The sequence below is a fragment of the Chrysemys picta genome, chromosome 1 (genome assembly GCF_011386835.1).
Source record: "Chrysemys picta bellii isolate R12L10 chromosome 1, ASM1138683v2, whole genome shotgun sequence".
NCBI classification, from domain to species: domain Eukaryota; kingdom Metazoa; phylum Chordata; order Testudines; family Emydidae; genus Chrysemys; species Chrysemys picta.
In genome coordinates this window covers 284,473,543-284,493,718 of record NC_088791.1, presented here as the reverse complement: position 1 = coordinate 284,493,718, position 20,176 = coordinate 284,473,543, and the positions used below count along the sequence as shown (strand labels likewise).

Below are 20,176 nucleotides of genomic sequence, written 5' to 3'. Positions count from 1 at the left end.
GAGATGTCCCATGAGGATTTCAGTTCTATCCCCGGACATATAGACCTTCTTTTCCAGTAGCTGCACTGGCAAGGACTAAAAAGTAGAGCGCCTAGGGCAAACTAATCATGATAAACCAGACATTGTTAGATTCTTTTGCAGTAGTTGCACTGCCAAGGACTAAAACGTTAAGCGCCTAGGGCAAACAAATCATGAAAAACCCATTGTTAATATTCCTGTTCTGTTCAAAATAAATGTTTACATGTTTAAAACACTTACCGACTGATCCTTCCCCTGATTCAGGGTCTGGGTTAACGCCTGGGGATGGTTGGTAGGGGATCTCTGTGAGGGTGATGAAGAGATCCTGGCTGTCTGGGAAATCAGCGTTGTAAGCGCTGTCGACTGCCTCGTCCTCCTTCTCACCTTCCTCATCTTCCCCGTCCGCTAACATCTCTGAGGAAGCGGCCGTTGACAATATCCCATCCTCAGAGTCCACGGTCAGTGGTGGGGTAGTGGTGGTGGCCGCACCTAGAATGGAATGCAGTGCCTCGTAGAAACGGCATGTCTGGGGCTGGGATCCGGAGCATCCGTTTGACTTTTTTGGTCTTCTGGTACGCTTGTCTCAGCTCCTTGATTTTCACGCAGCACTGCGTTGCATCCCGGCTGTACCCTCTCTCTGTCATGGCTTTTGAGATCTTCTCATAGATCTTTGCATTCCGTCTTTTCGATTGCAGCTCCGAAAGCACAGACTCATCGCCCCACAGAGCGATCAGATCCAAGACTTCCCGATCAGTCCATGCTGGGGCCCTCTTTCTATTCTGAGATTGCATGGTCACCTCTGCTGGAGAACTGTGCATCGTTGCCAGTGCTGCTGAGCTCGCCACGATGTCCAAACAGGAAATGAGATTCAAACTGCCCAGACAGGAAAAGGAATTCAAATTTTCCCGGGGTTTTTCCTGTGTGGCTGGTCAGAGCATCCAAGCTCGGACTGCTGTCCAGAGCGTCAACAGAGTGGTGTACTGTGGGATAGCTCCTGGAGCTATTCGCGTCGATTTCCAACCACACCTACCCTAATTCGACATGGCCATGTCGAATTTAGCGCTACTCTCCTCGTTGGGGAGGAGTACAGAAATCGAATTTAAGAAACCTCTCTGTCGAACTAAATAGCTTCGTTGTGTGGACGGGTGCAGGGTTAATTTGATTTAACGCTGCTAAATTCGACATAACCTCCTAGTGTAGACCAGGGCTTAGTATTGAACCTTGCATTGCACCACCAACCAGACAGATGGGGTGACAGCTCCCTCTTGCCTGAATGGGCCACTACTGAGACATCCTAGTGACTAATCTTTACTTTTACTCCAAGCATAGGCACCGACTCCGTGGGTGCTCTGGGGCTGGAGCACCCACAGGGAAAAATTAGTGCGTTCTCTGCACCCACTGGCAACCAAGCTCCCCTTGTTCCTGCCCCACCTCCTCCTCTGCCTCCTCCCTTGAGCGTGCCGCATCCCCGTTCCTCTGCCTACCTCCCAGCGCTTCCCGCCCACCACCAAATAGTTGTTTGGCCACTTCGGGAGGGGGAGAGGAGCAGGAACATGGCGCACTCAGGGGAGGAGGAGGGGAAGAGGTAGGGCCGGGGTGGGTATTTGGGGAAGGAGTCAGAATAGGGGCATGAAGGGAGCAGAGATGGGGCGGGGACTTTGGGGAAGAGGTTGGAATGGGGCTGGGGTAGGGGCAGGGCCTCATGTAAAGGGTGGAGTCGGGGCGGGGCCAGGGGCAAAGAGGGGTCGAGCACCCACTGGTGGGAGCAGAAGGTGGCGCCTATGACTCCAAGTCCATAAAGCGTATTTTTGTATAAGTACATTATTACTTAAATGTTACCATACATCCATCTCACAAGGATTGTGAATCTTTACAAGTTATGAGCTTACATGTTGTTGTTTACAGATAATTGCCCTGCAAGACATGTGTTTGGTGTAATGAGTTTGTCAGGTCTGGGGTGAGAGTTGTTTGCAAAGATTGGGAAATCCTTTGCCAAGGGGTCTCTGTGTCACAGACTAATGGTCTGTCCAGTCTGTTTACAATAGTGGCCTGTACCAGATGTTCCAGAAGAAGGTGCAATAAATTTACAGAAAATTACAAAATAATCTGCTTCCAAGCGATTCCGCACCACCCCATTTAGTTAGTGATTGGCTAGTGTTGTAAACCATGAGGATATCTTTCTCTTCCCTATTTGTTGTGTTCAATGTAAATGATAATTCTATTCTCTCTAGATAAAAATGTCAGATTTTGTTTAATCTTGCCAAACTTTGGACCTCAGTAATACCCTTTGTGACAAAGAGTCCCACAAGTTAATTGTGTGGTGTTTTATTTCATCAGTGTTAAATATGTTGTCTTTCAGTGTGTGTGGCCCACTTATTTTTGCATACCATTCACTATTTTGTAGTGTGTCATGTTAACTCTTATGTTTCCACTCTGAACTAAACAATCCTTAGGTGAAACATAGAAATGTAGGATTGGAAGGGATCTCAAGAGGTCATCTAGTCCATCGTCCCCAACCACACCCCCTCCCCACCCCCACTCCAGTGCTTAGGCAGGGTTAAATATACCGATACCATCCCTGACAGATGTTTGTCAGAACCATTCTTAAAACTCCTCTAAGGATGGAGATTCGACAGCATCCCTAGGTAACATGTCCCAGTACTTAATTATCCTAATATCTCACCTGAATCACCCGCTGCAAACTTAGCTGTGTACTTTTTGTCCTACCCTTAGTGAACATGGAACAATTGATCACCATCCTCTCTATAATAACCTTTTACATATACAAAGACAGTTATCTTGGACTCCTTCTGCCTTTTCTTCTCTAGACTAAACATGCTCACATCTTTTAACCTTATAGGTTTTCCTTATAGGTTGTGACCCGAGGTGCCTAAGGAAGCCCACACTGAAAATGCCAAGGTCAGGGCAGGCTGCAAAAAGGAGAACAGATTCTCCCAAAACTGGTGGTTAACACTGTAGTTTTAACTACTGTAGTGGTTAACACTAGCCACAAACTGTGCTCCTGATCCCTCACACTGATTATCAAGAAGCTTAAAAAAAAAAAATCACAGAGCCCCTTTATTGCATTCCAGTCTCTGGTTCCCAATCAGCAAATAGGTCCAGTAAAGTGAGAAGTTATTTAAAACTCTAGTCACTATACAAAATGTTCTTCTGATTCCCAAAGGGCCAGTCACATTACTAGACCGACACTAGTTTGGATCTTACACAAAATACCATGTTGCCATCAATCTTTTAGTATCTAAAACTAAAGGTTTCTAATAAAAGGGAAAAAAATGAGAAGAGAGTTGTTAAATGGTCAAAGCAATCAGATACATGCTTATGACAGAGTCCATCTATCAGGTTCTTAGCAGCACTGGTGAGTTTGCTGGCAGCCAGCATGTCCCTGCATCCCATGCCGCTTCCCACAGCTCCCATTGGCTGGGAACAGTGAACTGTGGCCACTGGGAGCTGCGGATGGCTGTGCCTGTGGATGGTCAATGTAAAAAAAACTATTTCGTGGCCCGCCAGCGGATTACCCTGAAGGGCTGCGTGTGGTCCGCAGCCTGCAGGTTACCCACCACTGGCTTCTTTCAAGGGATTCATTGTAACAGCTGATTGTCCTGGATGGGCCATCAAGCAGGCTGAATAGTGCTGATACCAATCTGTCTGGGGGGTCACCCAAAAACACAGCACAAGTTTGATATACAAATATCCAATACATGTATAACTTCACAATACAAAGATGATATATACATATAAACTTGATTATTATATTTTGCAAATCATAACTTTTCCACTGACACTTTAGATGGCATATCTCATATCAGATTGATTGCAATTTTCTAATATTGGTATCAATAATATTAGAAGTCACTACCCTTGTCCATACACTATCACATAGATCATATTTTGTAAATCTCTTATCTTTTTTGTTTCTGTCCTCTGGACTCTCTTAAAATTTTACACCCAAAATTGGATACAATACTCAAGTGAGGTTGTATCAAAGCCAAGTAAAGCAGAACAATTTACCTCCCGTGTCTTACATACAACACTCATGTCAATACATCCCAGAATGATATTTGCCTTTTTCTCAACAGCATCACACTGTTGACTCATATTTAATTTGTGATCCACTATAACCTCTGATTATTTTCTGCAATATTGCTGCCTCTCCAATTACTTTCCATTTTGTATGTGAGCATTTGATTTTTCCTTCCTACGTGTAGAATTTTGCATTTGTCTTCATTGAATTTCATCTTGTTGATTTCAGATTAATTCTCCACATTTATCTGGATCATTCTGAATTCTAATTCTATCCTCCAAATTGCTGGAAATCTGGGCCCTACAGAAGTTAGTGAGAGTTTTCTGTTAGACTTTGATGGGGTCAGAATTTCACCACTTATCTTTTTCACTCTGTCCTCATATGGAAGCCTTTCTGTGTTTTCAATAATTTTCATCTGTCTCTGGATCCATTCTATTGCTGTTAAATGTTACTTGAGATAAGTGTAACACAAATGAACTCTGTTCCACGTAAGGGCATACCACTGACTTATATGATGGCATGATAACATTTTTGCTAATATTTTCTTATTCTTCTGATTTTTTTTGAATGAGCAGTGCACATGGTGCATATATTTCAAATGAGCTGTTCACAGTGAAACTCATCTTTTCCCTCAGTGGTTACAGACAATTTAGAACCCAGCCATGTATATGTATAGTTCAAATTATTCCTTCCATTGTGCATTCTAATGCCTTTCATTTGTCAACAGTGTATTTAGAGCTGCTTGAAAAAATACAGATTTTAAATGTTTTCAACAAGAAAAAGGGATACTTCTTTAATGAAAAACATTGAGAATTTTTTTAAAAACTTTTCTAACTGCATTTCATGTGCCCTCATGGTGAAATGTAAAGCAAAAATATCCAGGGAGGTAAAATTCTTTCTCGTGCTTTCACTGGGGGCATTGCAGCTTCTATTCCACTTCCAATGTGGGCTTTTGTGGATGCAAATATATCTTGATCTCCTCCTTTGTAATTAACTTTTCTTTCTACAATACTAATATTTAGCTAGAGTCCATTACTGTGGCTTCTATACCAGAAGTTCTCAAACTGTGGTCCTCAGACCACCAGAGGTCCACGAGCTCCATTCAGGTGGCCCGCAGATAGTTCCCTCTAAAGTGCACACAAGAAAATGAAGTGTGACCCACCTAATTAGTGGAGCTGCAGGTGTGGCTCCATTAATTAGGTGCCTGGACCCTGGAGAAGATGCACATGTAAGGTGAGGTGGTGACCTTGGGGGAAACAGGGGGTAAGTGGAAGGGGGCAGTGGGGTGAGAAGAGGGGGTGAGGGGAATTTGGGAGGTGCAGGGCTGTGGCGGCCAGAGAAAAAGGTGACTTTCCCCAGCTCCAGGGCTGTGGCTGCCAGGGAGAGACCCCCCTCCTTCCCAGCCCCACCTCGGGGGCTGCCGTGGCAGGGAGAGAGAGGGAGAGACCCCCTTCTTCCCCACCCCATCTCAGGGGCTGATGCAGCGGGGGAGAGAGGCACATCCATTGCATTAGACCGGTAAGACTATGGATATTAAAATATGAGTTTGTGCTTTTATTTGTAGAACAAAAAATGTTAATTATAATTAAGTTTTTTTTATATAGCACTTTTATCCAAAGGGCTTTCCTAATGTTGTTTGTACTGTTAGCTAACTATTGTAAAGATCATTAAGTGATCCGCCAAGACCCTCAGCAATTTTCAAGTGATCCACACAAAAAAAATGTTTGAGAAGAACTGTAGAAATCCACCATAAATTGGGTTCTGGCTGCTAGTCCTGGCTGGGCTGTGGAAAGCCGGGACTTACTCTTCTGCAGGGGCTGCTCCCGGGCCTGGGTCAGACCCACCTCCAGGAACCTCCCCCAGCTGAAGGAAGCTTCGCATCTGCTCCCTGTACAGTTACCCCTCCCACTGCAGCTGGGAAGTGATGGGGGCAGGAAGTGGGGCAGGTGAGTGGAGTTTCCTGATGCTGGGGGAGGTTTCCAGAGGTGGCTCTGACCCAACCCTCGGAACAGCCCCGGCAGGAGAAGAGGAAATCCTGTCCCTCCACAGGCCTGCCAGGACTAGCAGCTGGAGCCTGGTGTGTAGTAGGAGCCCTGGCTATTGCACCCCCAGTCCTTCCCCTCCCCAGCAGATTTCACGGGAGAGGCCAGATTTCATGGTCCGTGACATGTTTTTCACGGCCGTGAAGTTGGTAGGACCCTACCTATAATCCTTCTGGACTGCACTTTCCTTTAAAGGAATTCACTCTTAATACCCTTGTAGGTGAATTACAAAAAAAAAAAAAATGTTTCCACTTCAGGAAGATATGTTAGTTCTGATTAGCTGGGACAAACATAGTGAATTATTATTAATATAGTGAATTAATTATAGCTCTTAAATTAAAAAGCAAAACAAAAAAACCTTTAAAAACACTCAAGAAACATTTGCTCCACCATAATGTGACCTTCTCTTACGATTACATGTTTCTGTCTTGTTGGGCAACTGTTGACCAGACATGGGACTGAAATCTGTGACAGGGAGCAATTTTTTCCTTTCTCTCCATGTCTCCCTTCCCCTCCAAAACTCACCATCTCTCCAATTTCAGTCCCATGTCTGGTGAGAACTACTTGCCCAATAGGACACAGCTGGAAACATGTTATGACAACAGAGAATAGTATTATAAAGATACAAATGTTTCTTGAGTGTTTTTAAAGGGTTTCTTCTTTTGTATCATATCTTCAGGATATTTTTGCTTTGCATTTCACCTTCAGGGCATATGCAATACAGTTAGAAAAGTAAAAGAAGAAACATTTTTCTCAAAAAGTTTAATTTTAAAAGTGCTCCTTTTTGTTGCTAAAAAATTTCAAAATACATTTTTTTTCAATAATCTCTAAACATCAAATCAATAGAGACAATTGATGAATTAATAGAGACATCTCCAGGGGAAAAGAAATAGCTACATTAATATGGTATTTTTGTTCAGGTCTCGCAGTTCTTTTCTGTCCTTGACAGATATTGTGGTTAGTTAAGCCTTGCATTTTATTTTAAGATTAACAGGTAAATGTAATTAATCTTTCAGGGTTTTTCAAAGGAGCCCGAAGGGAATAGTCCACCTGAATTTGAACGCCTGGCAAACAAATTCCTGAAGCTCTGGTAACAATGTTTTAGTTGAATGAATAAGTCTGAGTTTTTTTAAATTGAAATGAGTGATTGCTTGAATATGATATATGCTGGAAGCCAGTCTAAAACATTACATTCTCATGTTAACAATAACCTGGGAGTTGTTGAACAAATGTTAACTTTAGTTCACAAATATGTGTGAAGGTAGCATTTTCAGTAGCATAAGGAAGATATGCTGTGGGCATACAAAAAGATCCCTGGTGTAACATTAGCACAACTTGAATGCATATTCTGGTGCTACCTTATTATAATACCACCAAAACTGTAACATTAAATGTTCTGTCAGTTTAACACGATGTGCCCCATTTCTCAGGAGATTATGGGTATATCAACATTGCAATTAAACACCCATGGCTGGTCTCTGTCAGATGACTCAGGCTATTGGGCTGTAAAATTGCAGAGTAGGTGTTTGTGGGGTTTCAGAGCCCAGGCTGGAGCCCAAATCTAAACCTCTACACTGCAATTTTAAACCCCAGCACCCCAAACCCCATGAGTCTGAGTTAGCTGATACAGGACAGCCACGGATGTTTAATTGCAGTGTAGATATTCCCTATGGGTGAATTGGCTACAAATATTTGCTGCCACTGAAAAGTGAGCAAAAAAGGAACCTTCATAACAAAATCACAACAATCTTTGAGGAGAAAAATACATATTCCATAATGCAAGAAATGGAATTATGTCAAATTCTGTATTCATTCACAAAGTATAGAATATTTTGTTTTGCTAGCAAAATAAATACGCCAATCTATAAATACATTCTCATTCTCATATAATCATGGAATTGGAGATACAAAAAAATATTACATCATGTGACCATCACCACCATCCCCGCCACTGAAGGATTGTTCCCTATATTATATTCCATAGTGTGCTGTTCAGGCCAGGTTTAAATGTTTACATATAACAGTATTTTAAGTTTTGCTCCATTTCAAACCTTTCCAGTATGACACACACAATGTTGAGTATTTATAGATAGAAACTGTTACAAACCACTTGGATCTGACCCAGTGGTTTAATCTGAAATCTGGATCCAGATCAGTGGTGCTGGAACAATGTTTATTGTAGAAAGTCGAAGAGCTCTGTCTGCTACCTATAACAAAACTGGAGCTTCTTTAGTGCTACTAGTTCTTTAGATGCCTCATTAAAAGGACAGCTCTGTATAACTTTATTTAAATCCTCCTTATCTGTGGCTGGATTTTGAGAAGTGAATGTGACCCATCGGAAAGTGCCAAGAAATGACTATTTAAAATTCTGACATGAATAATGATCTTATGATAGAGGTTGCTCCTGCATGCTGGCCATTAATTCCACTTCTTATATGAAGTTTCTTATTGCAGCAGCTGCTCAGAGATTCAAGGTTGTATTATCCTTTTAGGCACATCATGAATTATTTTTGAAACCTTGTGGGAGGGACAGAGAAAGATTTGTTAATTTGTGATTGGAGCTGATGCACAACGATATATGTCTTTTTGTAGAACATCCATTAATTTGTTGCTTCAAAGGTGAATGAGCTCACTAATTAGGTTAGTTGTTTCAGTTCAGTAATAGAGTAAAAGAAATATAGCAACATATATGCTAAGTAAAGCACTTTGTTTAGGCATATGCTTCAAAAACAAGTTCATGTGTAACAGTGCATGGGAACTCTGCCAAACATTACTCTCCTATGCAGTAATTACCATAAATAAGATTCTGCTTTCACATTATCAGTCAGTCAGCATTAAACGCTAACACAGCACCTCCTCTTCCTTTCCTATGTCTTTCTCTGTTCAAGTATAACTCTTCTGCTAGGTGCTAATGACAGACACAAAGCTGAGTTCAGTCTATAATCGCGCCGTTTTCAAAATAAATAAAATTACGGCTCGCGTCCCTACCCAGAACCATATTCTTACTTTGACTCTGGAAAATTAAAATACATTTCCCTTTTCACCTTTCTAGCTGTTATTTCCCATCCATAGGTACTCAGCAGTCCTTGGGAATGAGGATCCACAAACACTTTTTATTTTGGGGAAAAGTGAAAAGAATAAATAAAAGAAACACAATAATTATATAGAGATATAGAGATATAATACCACCCAATTAATGTGTCAAGGTGTTGGTGTCATTAGGCATAACCCTAGGTAACTCGGGAGGGTGGAAGACCACGAGTGTCGATGAAGCCTTTCTGCACTAGGCCTAAATGAATCAAAGTCCTTCCATGTTTAAACTCTAATCGACCTCAAAAGCCAGTTGCAGAAATTGGAATGTGTAACAGCCAGTTATCAGGTGCAAGAGGTAATAATGAGGCCTGCATACTTCTGGCTGAAAGGCAAAATAACAAATCAAAGGAGAAGTTACTAACAAGCTGGACTTATAGCCGCCGAGATGATTTAACTGTTTAAATGTAATTGCTTGCTACTTGCTCAATGTAAACTATTACGGGGGCTGGGGGGGGGAGGGGAAGAGAGGGGGGAAGGGGGGGAAGAAGGAAAGAGCTTAGCTGCAAAATGTATAAAAAGAGAAAAGCTGCTTATGATGGTGTGCTTGATCTGAGACATGCCAGTCTCCTTGCACCGCTTTTAGATCTCAAATAAACTTTGATTGCTCCTCCACCCTGGTGTGTTCATTGGTGCGAAGCACACCGGGCAACGAACCCTGCTGTTGCTTTCCTCGGTCATTCTGTGCCGGCAACAAAGGCACAGTTCCAGGTATTAATTGTCTGGCTTGTTGAGGTCCCGAACTCGCACAATAAACCCCACCCCATAATATCCCACTCATTGGTCTACTTGGACTCACTGGTATTCAGGAGGGTATTGGGGTTGGTTTGTCACCTGTCTGCTCCAATTCAGAGAAATCTGTACTACGAGCTCTTGCTGCAATGTGCAGCTACCTGGCCCAGTTCTGTGACATCAGCTCTGCCACTACTAGTCTGGTTGGGCCTTGCTGTGAAATCAGCTCTACAACATCACTGCTGGTTTGGGCAGGCCCTGCTCCAAAAACAGCTCAGTGTTGCTCCTAACAGTTCAGCTTATGCTAATACTGCAGAATTACTCTGCAGAGGGTTCAGAATCTCTAGCTTGGGAACGGGAACCCAGAGAAAAACTGGACTGAGTTACATATAATAACACAAAATGAATCCTAGGACTGAGTCCCTGCTTCCTGGGCAAGAACTCTTGATCTCTAGGACAGAGCCTTTACCCTCATTTTGAACTTGAATACTATTTCCAAATCAGACTCCATAACCTGTACATTCAGGGTAACCCACTAATTACAGGGAACAGCTCAAACCCTTTCTATGCTTTTTTCATACCTACAATTAAACAGTCTAGTATTATTCATACAATCAGAACATAGGTAAATTCCAAGTAAAACAAAAAAAAAATGTGTGAGGAATGATGGGTAGGCAGCATATTCATGTCAATGAATCTGCCCAGAGCTTTTCCTCTTTTCTCCATAGAGGGAGCAGAATTCTATCTCTATAAGCCCTATGACTCTTACACAAGGATGCATTTCCTTTTCCTATCTACATGGGAAGGAGACTAATGGGGATCCTGATCCAGGGAGACAGAATTCTCAGGTGTTTGGGCACTGAGATGCCCTTAATCTTTCAAGGCTTATGAAAGATGGTGACTGGAAGGACTAGGGTCACCAGGTAACTATTGGTTAATTTTGTGTTACACTTTCGTGACTGAATATTTCGAAGTTACAGTCAGAGATCTTTAAACAAAAATATGGTTCTGAGAATTTTACTGATGGTGCTTGTATGAAAATAATGGATGCCTTAGTAGAAATCAGGATCTGTTTGAGAATGATTTGAGAACAGAAACACAAGAGTAAATTTGTTGGATAACTTATTTCATTAAATAGTTTCAAGAGCTCTAGAGTTAGGAGTTCAGGGTTTGGCCCCATTTTTCACTATAGCAATGATGTTACAAAGAACATGAATTTATTACTAGGAAAGTGGTAAAAATCTCTGACATTTTTATTTGAAAGCATAATTTAATATGGGAAGAGATGTGCTGCTATTGTAATAACTTGTACTCTAAAAGAAACCACCCAAAGCAGAAGGAATTCACTTTCTGTGTAGTTAAGTGCTCAATTGCATTTATGTTGTTAAACAAGCTAAGATGTTAAACAAGCTAAGATGGAGAAGTTGATCAGCTATAACCTGTCTTCTGCGCTTAGACAAATGTTAAATGATATAATTAGGTGGACAACCCTTGCTCACTTTATTCATCTGGGTGATCTCATTGACTTCAGTGGCACTACTTTCTTGAGTAAAGTGAGCAGCATTTGATAAACTGAATGGATTTATAAAAGCTTCAGTTTGATTTAACCATAGCTCTAGTATTAAAAGGGGAACTATCTCTTATCAGAAGTGGGAAAACAATATTATTTTCCCATGTATGGCTCAAGCTTAAGTTGGTGTTTTTCTTGGGACATCTCAATAGCTTAAGTTAGTTTAGAATGCTACCACTTGTTTGCTTAGAGGCACTTTTTCTTAGGAGCAATTAACTCACTTGCTCTGGGAACTGAACTGGCTACTAACAAGCTTTCAGGTGGAGTTGGGTGGTGTTCATGGTTCTATTTTTCAAGCCCTAAATGAATTGAGTCTGTTTTGCTTGTGATATCACCTTGCTGCTCCTTCCATATTACTAGAACTGGTCAAAAATGTTGCAACGGAGTGTTTTCAAACTGGAAAACAACCATTTTGTCTAAACTAAAAAATTTTACAGGAACATGAAATAGATTAAATTTCATTCTGAAAAAGTCAAAATGGAAAGTTTTGACATTATCAAAATTCTTCATTTTGAATTTGTTTCATTTCAGAAGGGCTTTTGTTTGAATTTTATATTATATATTATAATCTAATGTAAAGTAAAAAATCTAAGCTAAAAATTTCTATTTTATCAAAACAAATAATTTTGCTTGACCCAAAATACTTTTGCATCTTTTTTTCCAAAAAAAATGTTTCTCGGGAAATTCATAATGAAAACAAATTTCCTGTGATGTGGAAATTCCAGTAACCGTACAGTTCTTCGTACTAATGTTGCTGTGATCAGCAGAGGTGATGAACCTAGGCTCCCTAGATACAGAGGGAGCTGCTAGCAAGGCACTCCCAATAAGGATCTCTCCACTTTTGAATGTGCTGAATTAGTCAACTTGCCTCTGGGAACTCCTGTTGCTCCACAGCTCCTCACAAATACTTTGCATTTTATTTTATTTTTAGCCCCTTTTTAATTATTTTTATATAATATAAATATATATATAATTTTTATTATTATTTTTATTGAGCCCCTTTTAATTGAGGATCTCAAAGCAACCTACAAATACTTTCACATATATTTTATGAGTGGGTATGTTGTTAGTGCTGCAGATCGTTGCTAGTGCTGCTGTTCTTGGAACACCGGTGTTAGCTGCACTAGCAGAGATGCAGATTGAAGACTCAGCAGACATCAAGGTTGTTCATGAAGAAAGACCACAGACATGGTTCGGTGGCAAAGGCTCTCAACTAGGTTAATTGTTGACAAAGTATGGTACTAGTGCCGCATAGGAACTACAAGTATACGAACACATGTAAAGCTGCAGCAAGGTATTAGTTCAATTGACTTATCAGGATGCTGTCCCCTAGACCAGTAAAAACATGCTGCTCCTATGACTTCTCCTTTTATACATTGATACAAACAAGTTACATATTGCATTTCAGATGTTGTTAGTTACTACCCTTATCCCTTGTACTTGCTAGTTCAAACAAAACATCCTCATCCATTATCCTGTCAACCCATCCTTGTCTGTGTGTCCCTGTACCATCTCTTAGGAATTTGTTTACATAGATTCTGGAGAGGTTGGTGTGTTCTTGTACCATCCTGTCCAGTCAGGAATGTGCTTATTTGATTAACCAATACCTTGTGTGTTACTATTCTGCCAAGGCCAGGCCTAATTTTGTTCACAGACTTTGGTTCATACCGTTAATTATGCCTAGGGCTCCTGCAAGGTCTTCAGGGTAAACTGAGGTCCAGGGAGTTCAGGTGACATGCTCAACCTCACATAGTGATCTGGTGGCAGATCTTAGATTTCCTAGCTCCCAGTTGTATGTTCTAACCTCTAGACAGCTGTCTTCTTTTCTTTGTGACAGAAGACCATATGTACTCCAACATCTTGAGCCACAGGGACTGATCTAAAAGTGTTGTTTCTTTTTGGATTTACCCATGAAATTCCCATAAAATTATTAGGAGATAAGACTTAATTCTCATGTTCTGTAATGAAGGTTTACTCTATAGTTTCCACCATTTTATCCTAAGATAAGAGTGTCTACAATAGGTTGAACTTTATGGAGAAGCCATCAATCCACCATTGCACCAAGGATATAAGGGAAGGAGATCATAATAGAGTTCTTTACACACTAAATTATTTATGTAATGCATCTGAAATAAGAAGAATATTTGTATATATACATATATTATGTAAACAACAAAAATAAACTGACATCATTCATAAACTTCCACATTTTGCATCTTTATAGGTAGGAGACCTGCTGTTCATCAAGATGGCGAAGAAAAAAATAATGGAGCAGCGACAAGACAGAGGAGAACTCCAGAGTGATACTCCAATCTAAATTAGCAGGGAGGCAAAGGTAGTACAAGAAGGGAAAAGGCATCCTTTGTAAATGTGATGGCTTTTATGTAAGGCCTGTATGACATGGTAGTAATTTGTGTGTGTGTGTGTGTTTCTCTATCTCTTTCGCACTTTACCTTTGTCAACATTTTTAGCTTCCGATTGCTGAAGCCTTTTAGAGTAATCTCATTACAAAATGGAAAGTAATATTGTAAATAATTAAATTTTGGTAAAATGAGGTGTTGGTACTTTATTTAAATTAATCCAGCAGGATGTGACACAGTCTCCTCTGACTAAGGTCTTGTTTAGTATCAGTTCCATCAGCAAAAATACATTTATTCTTAATGGAGTTGCTTATGTTGTTTTATTTCTTTTGATAGGTAGTGAAAACAACATTAAATACAAACATATTTGACAAGAAAGGTTTCAGGTTCATATTAAGTGGGGAAACAGGCTTCAGTGCCTTTTTGTTTCAGTCTACTGAGGAAGTTGATAATATGTAGCAAAATGTAGTAAGGAAATTAAATCATAACAGCTATATGAAATTAAAATTAATCATAATTAAAAATAATAATCTTTTCAGAAAAGGGTTAAGGCCTTTGGAGAGCCAGTCTTAACTGGGGGGAAAGGGAGAAGTTGATATAAGTGGTCAGTTAGTTAGGAAATTAGATGTGATATTTGTTCTAAGATGAGGGGGTCATTTTGCAGTTAAAACAAACAAACAAACAAACAAAAATCAAATTCTTATGAGTTGCAGGCAACTCTAGTCAAAGTGTCTTGTTCTGTGTGTACCATTGCTTCCTAGTACCTGAAATCTGCGGGAAAGCCCGTGCCATTTCCTGTAGCTCCCATTGGCTTGGAACGGCGAACCGCGGCTACTGGGAGCTGAGGGCAGCCATGTCTGCGGCCGATCAATGTAAACACTGTCTAGTGGTCCACCAGTGGATTACCCTGACGGGCCGTGTTCGGCCCATGGGCTGCAGGTTGCCCACCATTGCACTAGGTCCTCCTTTCTCCCAAGAGAAACTAGGAAATATTTCTTTAAAAACAATTTTTCCATGTCAAACTTCTCTATCTCTTCATATTTGCACTTCCTTAACACAGAATAGGACACTAGGAAAGATCAAAGGTCATAAGAAGAGTTGGGGGGGACAGTGAACTCAAGTAATACAGGTTTAGTATTGCTTTACAGACCGTGTCTAGAGTTCATATTGTATAGTGCTGAGCACCTTAAAACAGCATGTACTGAAAATATGCTGGTGGGAACAGTGGGACATTAAGAACCTGATATAAATCATATTGAAATCAGTAGGAGTTTTTTGATTGACTTGAGTAGAATTTGGATCAGGTCCTTAATGAGTTGGGTTTATATTGTTCTCCTGTAGAAAATATCTCAGTTCTCTCAGTGACCAATACAAAAAATGGATCATGAAAACAATTAGTATTGGCATAATTTTGCAAAGGTGCCAACCTAATCAGTGTACTTTCAGAAATAATGCAAATGGCATTGTCTGCTTGTCTCACTATCCAAACTCTCTGGGTTTTATGCTTCACTCCTCAGTCTGGTATTGAAGTGTCTTGTCGCTGCTTGAACTAAGGAAGCTCCTCCTCCTCAAAAGAAATTTCCTTGAGAAAATATTATGTAGCTTCAGTAGTGGACTTCCTCCTTTAAAGAAAGTTTACTGTTCAGGCCATTTCTTTTCCTAGTCAGCTCTATATAAGTAAATACAATAAATTGCTCCGGACATTGTTTTCTGAGATGAACATAATAGAGTGATATTATTTATCCAAAATTTAATACAGTACTAATTGAATAGAGTATTCAGTGAAATCATTACAATATTTAAAATTTCTTTTAGTAGCAACTTTAAGAAAAGTAATTTAAAGGAAGAGCCGCTTGGACAAATGTATGCAGGATTATAATAATAATTTAGCTAATAATTATAATTTTCAAAATATACTTATCTATATTAATGCAACATTTTAAGATGCCTTAGGTTTTAAATATTGCTAAATTTGCTTTATATGCCAGTATTTGAAATACTTACTTGCTTATTAAAATGTAGTTTCTTCAAAAGACATACTGTCTTTCCAATTGTTGAAGCATTTAATCAACAATTATCTTCCTGAGTCACCAAGTGAGGTAGTGTATGATCTTGTGCACCAAGTTCCACTGTTCCACTGTTACTTTAAAGAGATAAAACAATTCTAGAGAAGGAATACAGAATGATTGTCAGAGAGATAAAAGGATTTAATTTATGATTTGTAAGATGGACAAAATAAGCAAAATTGGAATCCTTTATCAACCCCATGGGAGAAAAGGAACTAAATTTATTCCTGATATAATTTCAGTGGAGAGCACCAGGAATGAATTTGAACAAGAACATTACAAGTACCAAAATTGAATGATTGTGGCTTATTACTGGTTACTCACCTATTATCCAGGTGGTTTAGACTCCAACGGTATCCCAGACTCTTTGTGGATGATATTCCTGTGCTATGAGTCATTATTTAAATGAGAGAAAAAAAGGATACCATGTTAATTCCTAGAATATTGTGAGATCAAAAACTCCTTGCTCTTAGCACGCACAACACATACACAGCAAAAGACGTGTCATTAACAACCTGCCAGGAACTAGAGGACAACATCAAATTGGAATTGAATAGAACAGATCACAGCTACCTGTGGCTTTAATATGGAAAAATGTTCCATGGAGATTTGGTCCCCACATGCAACATTATTTGAGAACTAAATTGCTTTGCTAAATAGTACCTACTAGACCTTAATGAAGATATGGCTAGATTAGGAGTAATAGCAAAATCATCTTTAAAAGAACTCTGTTATTTAAAAGAATTCTGTCATTGTTAAGGCTAGGGCCCTTCTCCTTTATGTGGGAGATACCCACAACACTGACAAAGAGGGTCTTTGTGCAACTTAGTCTTCTCCTAAGACCTTCAACACAATATTATATTTTAACTTGTGAAACTTACCTACCTAGTGTTATCAATATCATCCATTTCCTTAAGTATCCACAGTTTTCTTTTTTCCTTTTTCTACTCTTTCTAGCTCTTTTCTCTCTCTCCCTTTCCTTGCTTCTGCTAATATTTCTTAGCCTTCAAGAATCCATTTATGTAACTCACCAAGCTGCAATAATGAAAACTAGGCTCATTACTGTCGCACGTAAACATTTAGTATTAATGAAAATAATTGTTGTTCATGAAAATGACTTTTAAAAGCTTTTTTAGGTGTAATAAATTGCACACACAAAATCATATTTATATCTGGTGGTTCTTTTAACTGTACTCATTTTCTAAAATAATGTTTTTGATTGTTTTCATGTCAAGATATGCATGCTGAGGTTGCATTTGCCAAAAGTTGCTCTTATATCAGTGTTTCTAAAACTGGGGTCGCTGCTTGTGTAGGGAAAGCCCCTGGTGGGCCAAGCCGGTTTGTTTACCTGCCCTGTCCGCGGGTTCGGCTGATCATGGCTCCCACTGGCCACCATTTGCTGCTCCAGGCCAATGGGAGCTGCTGGAAGCGGTGCGGGCTGAAGGACTTACTGGCCGCCGCTTTCAGCAGCCCCCATTGCCCTGCAGCGGTGAACTGTGGCCAGTGGGAGCTGCGATCAGCCGGACCTGCGGATGGGGCAGGTAAATGAACCGGCCCGGCCCGCCAGGGGCTTTCCCTACACAAGCGGCGACCCCAGTTTGAGAAACACTGTCTTTATATATATATATTGCTTGTGTTTGGCTCATGTCCTGAGTAAATTTAGTATGTGTTTTGCATAGTATGTTAATCCTGTAAACAAATGGTTAACTATCTCAAACTGGATGTGTAAAGGCGCCAGTGATTCAAGAGGATGAATACCAACTTCAGGCAAGACTGTTAGGTAGCAAGGCAGAAATCTCAAATTGGTTGTGAGTTCTATACTTGATTTTACCAACCAATTATCAAGCATAAACCCCTCAGGCACGATACTAGCCTAAACAGGAATCAGCAATATGCAGCAGTTATTACAGCAATATTCACCTTACTCCTTACAGCAATATTCAGCTTACTCCTAGTCCCAAAGGACCAGTCACTTAGCCCAGATCAATTGCACCTTAGATCTTATACCAAAGCTTGTAGCCAGTCTTACAATGAACTGTATAAAGATTTATTATGTAGGAAAAGGAAATGAATAATTTGCAAGTTTAAAGCAGGTAAACATATATACACAAATGAATTACAATCTTAAATTTCAAAAATTAATAGAAGCTTCTATAATAAGTAAACTCTGTATATCCTTTAGGGCTAACCCAGTCTAAGCACTGAGGATCTCTTGTTTATGCCTAATAAACCTCATGCTACATCCCACCCCCAAGTCCAAGCAGCATAGAGATAGACTTCCTTCTTGTTAGGGGTTTTTATTCCCCTCCTCCCTTGTGCTCTGAGCTGCAAACTCAACCAACAGGAGTAATCCACTTGCATGATTCATCTTCACATGGCAGGGAAGGGCAGAACAATCAAAATATTTTGTCCTTTTTAATGTCCCACAATAGTCCTTATTGGGCAGGATGTAACACTTTCTGTTGGAGATCAGTACTTCACACTAGTTAATATCTCTGCCCCCTGCCTGGCTATCTGCCACATCACAGTGGCTCACAGTAAATTCACTCAAATATTATCTTACAATATGGGATGCAGATGTTATAACTGAGATTAATGGATGCAGCAACTCACAAGTATTCAATACAATCTAAACACTAAACCTATTCTTATAATTCTGATACTTGTTTTAACAATACTAACACAAGGTGAGCCAGACTGATTCCAGCTGTGAACTTGTGAGTGTTCAGATGAGACATGAGGACTTTCGCATGAGCTGGCACCTGGTTTCCCAGTATAATTATATGCACACTGGATACGCTACAGTCTATGTGAACTGCTGTGCTCCTAGCTTACTATAACTTTTTAAGGGAAGGGCTAAGGGAGATTCATTGTTGCATCCTGTATTCTGGTTCTACCAGTGTTTAACTAGTCTGACTTGGTCTGGAAGCAGAGCTATGTGAAAAGAGAGCTTGAGAGCTGCCGGTGCAGAATTGGTTACACTGCTGTATTGAGCTCTAGTAATCTTCTGTGTTTAAACCAAGGTAAGGGTTAGCTTTAAAAGAAATTCAGTGCAGGAATTTGGTGATTCTTCAGACTGTCCTCCTGCCTAATTGCATTATAGCAGTTGTCACTTCACATACAATAATATGGCTAGGTGTTATGAACATTTAGTTCTGTTGTACTAGAAATCTTAATTTTAAAATCAGCTTCATTGTTTGTTTGCTTTATCAGAATGCTCCCTGGAAAGCTGAGTGGACAAGATAATTCAGAATGGCATATTTGTTATCTCCTCCCACATACATAAGTTCAGCACACAAGTAAATAATTGAAAAAAACAACAAAGAGTCCTTGTGGCACCTTAGAGACTAACAAATTTATTTGGGCATAAGCTTTCGTGGGCTAGAGCCCACTTCATCAGATGCATGAAGTGAAAAATACAGGAGCAGGTATAAATACATGAAAGGATGGGGGTTGCTTTACCAAGTTTGAGGTCAGTCTAATGAGATAAATCAATTAACAGCAGGATACCAAGGGAGGAAAAACAACTTTTGAAGTGGTAAGAGAGTGGCCCATTATAGACAGTTGACAAGAAGGTGTGAGTAACACTAAGGAGAAATTAGTAATGGGGAAATTAAGTTTAGGTTTTGTAATGACCCAACCTAATCTGATGGTATCCAGTTTGCAAATTAAATTCCAGTTCTGCAGTTTCACATTGGAGTCTGTTTTTGAAGTTTTTGTTGTTCTGACATTTCAACATTTATTTTCATCCCAAAACTGGATGAAAAGTTGTAATTTTGTATATTTTTGTGAAATGGAAATTCCAAGAAATTTCAATTTGAAAATATCAAAACATTTCATTTTGTCATTTTCAATTGAAACAAAATATGTTGACATTTCTAAAATTGAAATATTTCATTTTATTTTGTTGAATTGATCTGAAACACTTATTTATTGAGTCAATTTAGCATTAATTTTTTTTTATTTTGCCTTATAGGAGTTGTAGTTTCGGCCCCCATTGTTTCTAGAGAGCCCAACCCAAAAGAGGACATGATCTCCCACAATGCAATATGGACTCAGCTGACTGCGTTTTGTGATGCATGGAAGAGTTATATGACTCTGGATGTATCATGGGAGATTTAGTCCAACCGGAGAACCTAGTCTGAATGTGAGAATGGGGACAACAGACTCCAGAAATGAACTATGTTTCTATGATAAACCCAGAGTCATACAACTTCCGCAAGTACCACACAGCTTGGTCAACTGGATCCACATTG

General features: G+C 39.8%; 1 long non-coding RNA gene across 2 annotated transcripts in view; it reads left to right on the top strand.

Annotated features, from left to right (window-relative positions):
* The window catches only part of LOC135983998 (uncharacterized), a 69,542-nt gene extending 55,540 nt beyond the window's left edge, over positions 1–14,002 (top strand). For both annotated transcript variants that reach the window (XR_010601905.1, XR_010601902.1), the window contains 2 exons: positions 7,119–7,192; positions 13,719–14,002. This is a non-coding gene — a long non-coding RNA (uncharacterized LOC135983998). The remainder of the gene's footprint in view (positions 1–7,118; positions 7,193–13,718) is intronic.
* Positions 14,003–20,176: the final 6,174 nt, after the last annotated feature.